At 39.6% G+C, this 13,228-nt stretch overlaps 2 pseudogenes; both read right to left on the bottom strand.

Moving 5' to 3' along the window:
• Positions 1 to 2,128: 2,128 nt before the first annotated feature.
• On the bottom strand, positions 2,129 to 3,664 carry LOC148101673 (uncharacterized; annotated as a pseudogene).
• Positions 3,665 to 6,772: 3,108 nt separating this feature from the next.
• LOC148101672 (uncharacterized) lies at positions 6,773 to 8,500 on the bottom strand (annotated as a pseudogene).
• Between the last annotated feature and the right edge of the window lie 4,728 nt (positions 8,501 to 13,228).

Raw genomic sequence — 13,228 nt, 5'->3', positions numbered from 1 at the left:
CAGGCGAAACAGTATTTAATGATAACATGCAGCAAAAACTGAATCATAAATCATCCAAGCAGCCGTAACAATAACACAAACAACACGTTTAATCAGTAAAAACTATTGTGAAATAAAGAAATCACAGGGTAAAATGATTCATTAGGCAAGTTTTTCTTTATTTAAAATGTTTTCTTTAAAATATTTTGTATTAATCAGGTTACAGTCGAACTAAAAAGGGAAAAACGAACATTTTAAAGGTGTTATTCAGTTTTTCCTCATGCAAATCTTTAGATGTCTTTTTTAGAAAACCAAAGTCTTGATTAAGCTGCATGAGTGCTCACTGTGTATGTTCACAATGATCAGATGAGAGTTTAAACCTGTTTTATATTTAGTTTTGTTCTAATTTGACTCGACTCACAGAAGATGAAGCATTTGAACTGAAGCTAAAACTAGAATTTCTTAGAGAGACTCGGCCTGAAAGAGTGAAACCCGGATGTGAGATTTTGTGGAGTCTGTGTGACTGTTGGTGGGTCAAAAAGGTTTCAGCTGCACAGCCAGACGTTACTGAGCGAGCCACCGGTTGAGAGGCACACTTCTCACAGCTCCTTCCTTTGGTCACACTTTAACAGAAACATTTATAGTGTTTAGAGATATTAATATTAATATTAGTATTAGTATTAATATTGATACCACCTCTACAGAGGTTACAGTGTTGTGCCAGAAAGTGATTTCCAATGTTTCTGTGTATTTCTATGTGTAATATCTTTACGTATGTTGGTAAATAGACTTCGGTGAACAGCGTTTACAAAGGGGTTTTATATAGAATTAAAAAATTATCTGTTTTTTCAAGTATCTTTACAACTCTGTGTTGTTGTACTGACATTATAACCAACCCGCTCCTTTATCCCCACTTCAAATATTTTTACTGAACTATTGTAATATTTGCTGCTGTTTCTGCTGTCCTCTTGGCCAGCTTACTCTTACAGAAGACATTTTTAATGTTAATGAGATTTTTTTTAAACTGCATAAATAAAGGTTATATAAACGTCGCTGCCAAAAACTGATCGCGGCTTCTACCTTGTTACAGGAATGTTGTTTGTGGCTCAAGATGACTTTATGTCATCCATGAGGGATGCATTTAACATATGTTTCACATATTATAGCCCAACAAGTTACTTATAGCAGTTTAAATACGAGCAATCAGTTTTTGGCACAACACCGGTGTCTTGCAGGTTTTATATTTTAGAAAGTTTAAACCTCAGCTTAATAGAAACAAATGTGTGCAAAGCTCAATGAAGTGAAGCAACATTATAAAGAAGAGTGAGCCTCAATGACTCCCCAATGATGTGAGACTGATAGTCATACAGAAACAATGACTTTGAGCTGTTGCTGCTAAACGTGCTTCTACAAGCAGCTGAATCTTGGAGTGGACTTTGGTTTGTCTGCTCATAAACTGGTGGTTCATGATGAGAAATGAACTTCTGAACTGGTTCAAGCATCAGTGCAGTGGCTGGTCCATTCCTTGATGTATATGTCAACGTTCAAAATGAGCCATTTAAATCAGCTGTGTTGGATCAAGGACACATCTAAAAGCTGCAGGACAGCGGCCCCGAGGCCTGGAGTTCCACCCTCAGTGCAGTGGAAATAGTCTCGTGCCAGTCTTGGTGCTGCCTTTGAGTCTATATTGCTGAACACTGTGTGCACACATGTTTTTCCTTCCTAAACAAACACACATTTGTAAAGGAAAATTTAAACTGAACTCACAGTTGGCGGTTAATCGTTATATAGTTTAGATGTACAGCGAGAGACGCATTTAGTGGGACTTTTACACCAGCACAGATTTTCTTCTTCTTTTGTTACATTATTGACATATACTAGATATTTTTAACTCTGTAACTTCTGTCGGTGCTGTGCTTTTTGGAAACCAAATTTCCCAGAGGAACCCACCCGAGGGATTAATAAAGTTTTATCTATCTTTCTATCTATCTGACAAGTAACTTATCAGTAGCACATCACACTTAAAGCACACAATTATCCTTAAAATTTGTTATTCTTCATGAGATCCTTGGCATAATTCATTTTATTTTATTTTCAATGGGAGAAAAATAAGTCTGTGCTAGTTGAGGCAAAAGTAATTTACACATTTCTATTTCTTTACAGTGTCTTGTTGTTTAAGAAGGAAATTAAAATGCAGAATATTCTCTAATAGTTCACTTATAAACCTGTATTCTTTAACCATGCCACCCAATTTCTCTCTTTTCCCCCACCTCTCTATACATTGTGTAGTATGTGCCACCATTTCCTGCCACCATGTCGTCAATCTTCGTAATCAGCTCCTCCACCTGCTTTGTGTCTGTGCTTCGGTTGTTGAAGACGTGGAACCTGTTTCCACAGCTTTGGATGACTTGTCGGAGCTCTGGTTTGGCTTCAAGTAAATACTGCTGTATAGTTATGTCCAAGTCTTCGAGTTCATCACCATGGGTGAACCGCACAATAATGTAGTGGTAATTTTTTTTTACCAAGCAGATCCTGCTGGGCTTCCACAGAGTTTTTCTTCTTTGGTGTGAATCAACCAACTTGAAGAATAAATGTAAAAAGATGCGGACCCGGTAGAGAGGTAGAGAGTTCAATATATGTGATCATTTCTTTTTTTACAAGTTCTGTGGACTTGCCAGCATTTAGGATCCCTGGTGTGTCTATCAGGGACGGCTGGTATGAATGGACTGGCTGAGCCCTCCCTATCCTTTTTAATAAAAAATAAATATATATATTTATACTGTATGTATACATTTAAAGTCATCTTAGAACAGATTCTTACATGGTAATGTGACCAAGTGCAGCAACACCAACTAATCCAAAGAGGAAAAACAAGAAAAATACAAGATTTACATGGGCTTATTTTTCACAGCCCAAGCTCCACAGGATCATCTACCATTCATCTTCATAGACTGCTGAGTGGCAGGCGTGAGCTCACACCCCTTTGATTAGCTGACCTTTGGGCTAAATGAGTTCAGCCCAGATGTGGGAATTTAGGCAAACAAGAGAAGGGAGAAGATTTAAACCCAGTGGGAGTTTCCCCCCAAAGAGGGACAAAAGGACCCCATGATGATCCTCTACCTAATCACATGAGCCAAGGTGTGAAAACGGGTGTGGGTCACAATCAGCCAGGGTTTCAAGTGAGCTCATTGTGAAACCTGGCCCCACCCTATCATGTGATTTCCTGAGGTCAGATGGCCCAGGATGTGAGTTGGCGTTAAGGCGTCTGGGGAGGGATCTCAAAACTGGATTATAGATGGCAGAGAGTTGGTGTCGTAAACCACCGCCTCTGTTCAAAGATGGTCCCGTGGAGGTGGCTCTTCTATGTTGTGCCATGTGCTTGTGAAGTGGCTTGCGCTCGTAAATACAAATATTTTTTAAAGTATTTTTTTGAAATAAGTATTTGTAAAAAAACACGCTATTTGTGCCTTTCCGAATACCGTATTCGGGTTCAGCTCCACCCCTACTTTTCACATTTGACCAACTTCTAGATGGCATAATTTTGTTAGAGGTCTTAACTCAACAGGGAGAAACAAAGGCATTGTTCTAAAGGTTTGATAAACATCACATAATGTTGGACTGTAAAGTGGAAATACCTGTCACACCTTTGGGTTTCACTGGATATGTTTTCATTGTGTGCCCTCATAATGAACCACAAATATGTATGGTGTTTTTTTATGATCAATATCTGTTCAAAAGAAATGTTTGGAACGAGGCCACGAGGAGTTCTGTGGAAATGTCTTAGTCAACAGAGCATTTTCCACAGAACTTTGGTTGTATTCTGTGGAAACAGAGAACACAATGACAGTCCTGTTATTGTGTTCTTTACGCTGGCTGAAGCTGGCTCCAGCTAGTATTTAAAGGGTTCTTTGATCCACAGACAGCTCAAACAGTACATTACAATACCGCCCCCCACAGACAGACACACACACACCACCACCAGAACCCCCTCTCCAGTCTTCATATTTACAAAGTGATGCAAATCACAGTTTAGCCATAACGAACACAATGTTCAAATATAAGAGTGTCCATAAGTGCAGGTGGTACCAGGACACCCTAGGTCGCAGGTTGATGATCGATGTTGGAATTGTATCACAAGACCTGCAGCAGTATGTTGTGGACACTCAGGTAAAGAGAGGGGCTGAGCTGTTAACTGTTCACCAACTGGTGGTGAGTTGGATCAGGTGGTGGGGAAGACGCTGGACAGACCTCCCGCATCTAAATGTATAGTGACGGTGGAAGAAAGAAGGTTTGTGAACTTATAAACTTAAAAACTGCGTTTTCTGATTTGAGAAAAGAGTTTAAATGTTCTAAAAATGTACCTTAGCAACTGGTTGTATTGTACATAGTACATTTGTAATGAAGTGGCTCTACATAAAGAAATTGTTGAATAATCAAATAATTTGCCCTCGAAACTTTGCACGGACTGCTCTTAGCAAGAAGGGAAATTTCCTTCCTGGTTGATTTAGGGCTTCTCAGGACACAAGACAAATTTATAAGGTTTAGTCACATCCAGATGCATATTTAATTATTTCTGTGAATGTTAATTATAGAATTTTCTCTCAAAAAGTTTTTATTTTACTTTGTAAAGTACTTTGAAATCACTTATCTTAAGATTCTGAGCTAACTTCTTAGAAAAAAAGAAATTTCAAATTAGTTTTTAATAACAGGCACAACATCTGCTTTTTTCCTGGCTTTGTACAACAAAACTAAGCATTACTTCAAGTTTTATTGCTAAATGGCATAAATCTGAGTTCAAGCGTATTCAGCCACTATGGTTAAACATAGATCTGCCATTTAAAAAAAAAAAAAAAGTTAACCATACTCACTTGATACCTGACAAGTAACTTATCAGTAGCACATCACACTTAAAGCACACCAAAGAAGAAATGGACTGGTATGAATGGACTGACAGGGTTGAGACCTCCCTATCCTTTTTAATAAAAAATAAATATATATATTTATACTGTATGTATACATTTAAAGTCATCTTAGAACAGATTCTTACATGGTAATGTGACCAAGTGCAGCAACACCAACTAATCCAAAGAGGAAAAACAAGAAAAATACAAGATTTACATGGGCTTATTTTTCACGGCCCAAGCTCCACAGGATCATCTACCATTCATCTTCATAGACTGCTGAGTGGCAGGTGTGAGCTCACACCCCTTTGATTAGCTGACCTTTGGGCTAAATGAGTTCAGCCCAGATGTGGGAATTTAGGCAAACAAGAGAAGGGAGAAGATTTAAACCCAGTGGAAGTTTCCCCCCAAAGAGGGACAAAAGGACCCCATGATGATCCTCTAATCACATGAGCCAAGGTGTGAAAACGGGTGTGGGTCACAATCAGCCAGGGTTTCGGGTGAGCTCATTGTGAAACCTGTACCCAACCTATCATGTGATTTCCTGAGGTCAGGTGGCCCAGGATGTGAGTTGGCGTTAAGGCGTCTGGGGAGGGATCTCAAAACTGGATTATAGATGGCAGAGAGTTGGTGTCGTAAACCACCGCCTCTGTTCAAAGATGGTCCCGTGGAGGTGGCTCTTCTATGTTGTGCCATGTGCTTGTGAAGTGGCTTGCGCTCGTAAATACAAATATTTTTTAAAGTATTTTTTTGAAATAAGTATCTGTAAAAAACACGCTATTTGTGCCTTTCCGAATACTGTATTCGGGTTCAGCTCCACCCCTACTTTTCACATTTGACCAACTTCTAGATGGCATAATTTTGTTAGAGGTCTTAGCTCAACAGGGAGAAACAAAGGCATTGTTCTAAAGGTTTGATAAACATCACATAATGTTGGACTGTAAAGTGGAAATACCTGTCACACCTTTGGGTTTCACTGGATATGTTTTCATTGTGTGCCCTCATAATGAACCACAAATATGTATGGTGTTTTTTTATGATCAATATCTGTTCAAAAGAAATGTTTGGAACGAGGCCACGAGGAGTTCTGTGGAAATGTCTTAGTCAACAGAGCATTTTCCACAGAACTTTGGTTGTATTCTGTGGAAACAGAGAACACAATGACAGTCCTGTTATTGTGTACGCTGGCTGAAGCTGGCTCCAGCTAGTATTTAAAGGGTTCTTTGACCCACAGACAGCTCAAACAGTACATTACAATACCGCCCCCCACAGACAGACACACACACACCACCACCAGAACCCCCTCTCCAGTCTTCATATTTACAAAGTGATGCAAATCACAGTTTAGCCATAACGAACACAATGTTCAAATATAAGAGTGTCCATAAGTGCAGGTGGTTATTTCTGTGAATGTTAATTATAGAATTTTCTCTCAAAAAGTTTTTATTTTACTTTGTAAAGTACTTTGAGATCACTTATCTTAAGATTCTGAGCTAACTTCTTAGAAAAAAAGAATAAACCTTAAAAATAAAATTGTTTCAAATTAGTTTTTAATAACAAGCACAACATCTGCTTTTTTCCTGGCTTTGTACAACAAAACTAAGCATTACTTCAAGTTTTATTGCTAAATGACATTTAAATGGCATAAATCTTCAGTTCAAGCGTATTCAGCCACTATGGTTAAACATAGATCTGCTATTTTTTTTAAAAACTAACCATACTCTCCTGATACCTGACAAGTAACTTATCAGTAGCACATCACACTTAAAGCACACAATTATCCTTAAAATTTGTTATTCTTCATGAGATCCTTGGCATAATTCATTTTATTTTATTTTCAATGGGAGAAAAATAAGTCTGTGCTAGTTGAGGCAAAAGTAATTTACACATTTCTATTTCTTTACAGTGTCTTGTTGTTTAAGAAGGAAATTAAAATGCAGAATATTCTCTAATAGTTCACTTATAAACCTGTATTCTTTAACCATGCCACCCAATTTCTGTCTTTTCCCCCACCTCTCTATACATTGTGTAGTATGTGCCACCATTTCCTGCCACCATGTCGTCAATCTTCGTAATCAGCTCCTCCACCTACTTTGTGTCTGTGCTTCGGTTGTTGAAGACGTGGAACCTGTTTCCACAGCTTTGGATGACTTGTCGGAGCTCTGGTTTGGCTTCAAGTAAATACTGCTGTATAGTTATGTCCAAGTCTTCGAGTTCATCACCATGGGTGAACAGCACAATAATGTAGTGGTAATTTTTTTTTACCAAGCAGATCCTGCTGGGCTTCCACAGAGTTTTTCTTCTTTGGTGTGAATCAACCAACTTGAAGAATAAATGTAAAAAGATGCGGACCCGGTAGAGAGGTAGAGAGTTCAATATATGTGATCATTTCTTTTTTTACAAGTTCTGTGGATTTGCCAGCATTTAGGATCCCTGGTGTGTCTATCAGGGACGGCTGGTATGAATGGACTGGCTGAGCCCTCCCTATCCTTTTTAATAAAAAATAAATATATATATTCGGTGTTGAGGAGTAACGGAACACATGTACTGCCGTTAGGTATTTAAAATAAAAAATATAAGCAACTTTATTCCGTTACAGTTACAGTTTAAAAGGGTAATATTCAGAATACAGTTACTTTGTTGAAATAAAGGGATTACACGGCGGTGTTTTCCTGTTCCATATGTTAGGCTATGCTCTCTCTATTTTTGGTAATTCCATGCCAGTGGAAACCCAAACAAAACACGCATTAAGAGGCTCTAATGTCTCAATCCCACGGCCCATGTCACTTATACTTGTGGCCCACAGAATGACGTGAAGAAATATTTTTAAAATTATTCAAAAACAATTTAATATTTAATATGAAGTTTTACAGGCATAGCCCTAAAGAATGTAGCCTCATGGGCAGTGTAGCCCGTGCTGCAGGGAGAATTCACTGCCATACACGTTATATGTCTGTGAGAGCGAGGGGGGGGGGGAGTCAAAAAGTTTTCACCGAGCAGAAATGGGAGCATGTAAATACAATAATAACCACTGCAGCCACGTCATTGCCTAATTTGCATAATTGGTCATGCTAATGTAATTGCACCCTGCATTGTTGAAGAGAGAAATAACATCGTGGAAGAGACATAAAGTGAGTAAAACACTTCCGAAATGCATTTAGAATTTATTTAGAACTACAAATTAAATTTCTTTTAGCAATTATTGTTTTTTTTTCAATGTCACAATTCCAACCCTGCTCCTTTATCCGGGCTTGGACCGGCAAAAGTGTCCCGAAATAGTCTAAGGAGCTTGGAAAGCTCTTTGGGGGGAAACTCCCACTAGGTTTAAATCTGGGACTCCCCACCATTTGACCTTAGAACTGAAGAAGCTTCTCGGATGAGAGGTGAAACGTCTTCAAGCAACTTAAACACAACTTAGACACTTTTCTTTCCAAGCTCCTTAGACTACGATGACCTGGATGACTGAGAACCTTCACAGACATATGACTCAAAATAGGCACTCGGGTGGAGTTACTTTGTGTGTGTGTCTTTATAAGTAGTTTTAAAGCTTGTGATCCACATAACGGTAAAAGAAGAACTGACTGCGTTACATTCAGTGCAGGTCCAGCGGCTTCACTCATGCGCGATTCATTTGCATTTTGGACGCATAGGGGTGAACATCTCCTGCCCTGCTAGCAGGTGGAGGAAGACTATCTTCCACCTGTGAGCGCTTTGGCACGGGCCATGGCAGCACCCAGTGCTTGCTGAGAGTAAGAACAATACACGCCTTCATATCAAAAAGTCATCATAAATACGTCACCAATAACACCAGAAAAAGTTGCCAGATTTGTCACTAGTCGTTTTTTGTTTTTTTTTAGTCGCTAAGGGGGTCTGAAAACTCGCTAAATATAGCGACAAAGTTACTAAGCTGACAACACTGCTGGGGATGCACACTTTCTTTTCTTTTATCTTTTTTCATTTTGCCCTCATGCATGATATTTTACACAACATTTTTCAAAAATGGACCACAGATCCTCTCAGAACCAGACAGGCCCTGGAGAGGTTTTACTACTCCATGGGTGAACTGAAGAACAAGTACACATGCCACACCATCACAACCAGAGGCAGACAGAGTTGAAGTTGGAGCAAGACCACACAGGATGGGATGGACTGACAGCTGAGCGATCCTGTCAGTGAACTTGGAATAATTAATCTGTAAACAAAGAACTTGTCTGCGTGGTGACTGATGGGAGTAACAGTGACTCATGAGATAATTAACACCTAAATATACTTGTAAAGTCAGTGGGGTATTAGGCCATTGTTTTCTCACAGTTTCAGTTTGGTTGAAAGTGTTTCTTTTTCATTTCTGATACAACTTTCAGTCATTTTTTTCATCTTCTACAGAAAAACACCAAAGTGAAACTTGTTTTCCTGAGTGCAGCCAGGACTGGAAAGAGTCCAGATCAGATCATCACAGGAGATGATCTGCAAGAATGAAGCTGGACAACATTTTGCACACCTGACAACCCAACCTGAAGGAAATATTTGTGGGACTACAGGTGTGTTATTTCTAAGAAACAGAAACAAGAACATCAGTTATTACTTCATATTTTTAGTGTAATGAAGTAATTCTTGTGTAAAGCTATAAACAGATGAGAACAGGAACTACAGTTATAAAATATATGCTTCTTTTTCACTTTTCAATAAATGGAATATTCAATATAAGTATTCAATATTCAATAAAAGTAAACTCCTCAATACACCCACAGTTTCTTTGGTCTCCATACAGATATTTTCACAGAGTCTGATAAGTATTTTATGTTTTTTTTCCCAATAAGGTTGCTGCTATCAGGTCATCTGTCAGGCTACTATTTGGGAAGTACCGCGCAACTGTAATCCGATCACGTTTTTCAATGTAACGAGTAATGTAAGGGATTACTATTGCAAAATACAGTAATTAGATTACTAAACCGTCATGATTTTTTTTGTAAGAGTGTTCATGACAATGATGTAAGCATGTGCGACGTGCGTGGCAGCAACAGACGTGTGCAAATCAACAATGGATAATATGGAGTGCAGGAGAGAGTACGACCATGCAGCGTTTAAAGCGTGGACGTACTGACTAGACTCGGTTGCGAACGAAACAACTCTTACCGTATGTTCACACTGAACGCGATAAACGCATCCAAAAAAGCGCCAGACGCCCCTAACTTGACGCCTGCAAATTCGCACCTTGACGCGTGTCCAACGTGAACCGGAAATGTGGGAGGAAGTTGTGCCAGATGGTATGTTTGCAAGATGGCAGCTGTCGAGCAAACTTTTGAAGAGAGAATCACCCTTCTGTATTTACTGTGGAGAGCAGAGCGTTAAGGACGTCCTCGCCGTACCTGGGTCCATCAGGTCCTCCAGAGGCGTGAGCAGTTTGGTGAGTTTCACCATTTGCTCCAGGAGCTGCGCCTGGATGACGGCTGCTTTCAGCAGTACCACCGTCTTTCCCTCGCCCAGTTTGAGGATCTGCTGTCCTGCATTGGTCCAAGCATCGCCCGCCTAGACACTAACTACAGGCGCTCAATCCCACCTGCAGAGCGCCTGTCCATCTGCCTGCGGTTAGTAAAAGTGTTCAATACGGTAGTCCTTTATTGAAACCTGCGCTAATATATGCTAAACTATCGTTTATACACTGCTAACATGGATGTGCTATGCTATCGGTGAATGCCGTCGGTGTTTACTGATAGCAAACTGTGGTACGGAGACGACTGTTTATAATATTTCTAGTGATACTCAGAAGGTCTCATCAAGTCCCGATTTAATTCGACGTATGCTGTTATCAGTGTTTGCATTGATAGCATGGCTGTGGTGTCATATCAGTGTATGTGACAGGGACTAGAAAGAGAGAGCATATTTCTCCTGTTTTGGCTTCCCTTCATTGGCTTCCTGTTAAATCCAGAATTGAATTCAAAATCCTGCTCCTCACATACAAGGTCTTAAATAATCAGGCCCCATCTTATCTTAATGACCTTGTAGTACCATATCACCCTATTAGAGCACTTCGCTCTCGCTCTGCAGGCCTACTTGTTGTTCCTAGAGTATTTAAAAGTAGAATGGGAGGCAGAGCCTTCAGTTTTCAGGCCCCTCTTCTGTGGAACCAGCTTCCAGTTTGGATTCGGCAGACAGACACTATCTCTACTTTTAAGATTAGGCTTAAAACTTTCCTTTTTGCTAAAGCATATAGTTAGTGCTGGACCAGGTGACCCTGAATCCTCCCTTAGTTATGCTGCAATAGATGTAGGCTGCCGGGGGATTCCCATGATGCATTGAGTTTTTCCTTTCCAGTCACCTTTCTCACTCACTATGTATTAACAGACCTCTCTGTATTCAATCATATCTGTTATTAACCTCTGTCTCTCTTCCACAGCATGTCTTTATCCTGTATTCCTTCTCTCACCCCAACCGGTCGCAGCAGATGGCCGCCCCTCCCTGAGCCTGGTTCTGCCGGAGGTTTCTTCCTGTTAAAAGGGAGTTTTTCCTTCCCACTGTCGCCAAAGTGCTGCTCATAGGGGGTCATATGATTGTTGGGTTTTTCTCTGTATCTATGAAGCGCCTTGAGGCGACTTTTGTTGTGATTTGGCGCTATATAAATAAAATTGAATTGAATTGAATTGAATTGCATGCTCTCAGTGTTTGCTGATATCAAACTGGTATGAGGATCACTGTGGGTTAATCTTTGTAGTGATACTCACTCCTTCTTTTATTTAGACCTGGTTTAATTTTGGGATAGTTGAATATTTGTATATAATCCTCGCAGCTGTCAGACTGTATAACAGGGGTCACCAGCCTTTCTTAAAACTGAGAGCTAGACAAAACTGTGAACAGTTTGGTTCACCTTTAGTTATATGGTTCTATCTAACATGTTCTATCTTGATAAGCTGTCTTATCACAGGTAAATTTTTCTATAATATTAACAATGATTTAAGCAAGGAAAGGGCTACATGTCAACATACAACTCTTTATTTCTATTAATGTCTTACTTCATTCCTACCTGATTGACATGTTTAGGAATTATGAGTGATTGGCACACTGTAGTTGTAAAAGTTGCTAAAAATCTAATTATGATATGGTACAATTAAAACAAAACACAACTGACTGTTTTATATTATATCTAATATATATTATGTAATTGTCCTTATAATTACAAAATGTTTTATGTAAGATTTATGTTTTGTAATTTAAATCTGACATCACAAAAGTATTTTGGAATTTGAATAATGTATTTTGTAACTGCTATACACATAATACTAATTTTAAGGAGGCTGAGGAGGAAATGCTCCATTGGCGACTGGCGTGGGCTCTTCAGGGACACCAGGATGGCCAGCTCCACCGCCGATGGACCATCCTGGGATCTGTCCCTCATCTGCCTCGGAGCTGTCCTCCTAGTAAAGGTGATCACAAGGGAATACAACCGAGTAAAAAGCTATCAGTGCTTGATGTACATACTTGTGGGTGCAGCAGCAGGAGCTGAGGGACCAGGGACTGGGGAGCCAGGAGAAGCAACAGGGGATGCTATGCTGCAGAATCAGTTGGCTCTATCAAGACAATATTAAATGTTAACAGGTTGAAAACAATAGTATTCAATTCCATTCTTTTGAATTCTTTCGGCGACAGAGAAAGACTGGACTCAGAGTGGTAAAGCTCAAAAAATAATATTTATTTTTACATTTCCGGAAATGGAGACCCGCCACTAAAGCACATATGCTCAGGTCTGAATTCTCTGCCAGCTAAATCCATATATATATTTCTGTACTACGTCACACCGACACACAGTTTACTTAGTTCCTCTTTTTTGTGTCTGGTTTCCTGTGCAGCTCTGCACTAAACTTCCCCTTTCTTTACTTCCCCTTTCTGAAGTCTGTTGCCAAGGCGACCTGTCACCCTCTGACCTAGTTTTTGTTTTCGTCTGGGCTTGGTTTCTAAAGGCCTCTCTTATTAAAATACATAAAGCAATATAATCAGAAAATAAGCACTAAGAATATATATCTTGTAACAATAGTCATAGAGAAAGTATATACAGTGGTCCCTCATATATTGCAGCAGGGGTTCTCAGAATAACTAGCCCCTTGCCACGCACTTTATACACTTTTTTCCACACACACATGAACAATAGTCACAGTTCTCACTAGTTGATTCTCAAAGTGCAAACCTTTGTAGATTTCAAAACGTGAAAGTATTATTATGCCGTGTTTTTTCTTGGTCTGCGCGCCACTTTTGTGCGCCTTTTTCCCTCCCAGTGCAGGTGTCTATTTCCGAATGAGGGTCATGGTTATGGGTGTTTTTGTGGTGTTTTTTCTATTGGATGTGATGGTTATCAAAAC

This window comes from Neolamprologus brichardi, chromosome 9 (assembly GCF_056152115.1).
Source record: "Neolamprologus brichardi isolate AB-2024 chromosome 9, ASM5615211v1, whole genome shotgun sequence".
In the NCBI taxonomy this organism is placed as follows: domain Eukaryota; kingdom Metazoa; phylum Chordata; class Actinopteri; order Cichliformes; family Cichlidae; genus Neolamprologus; species Neolamprologus brichardi.
This window is presented reverse-complemented; position numbering and strand designations above follow the sequence as displayed.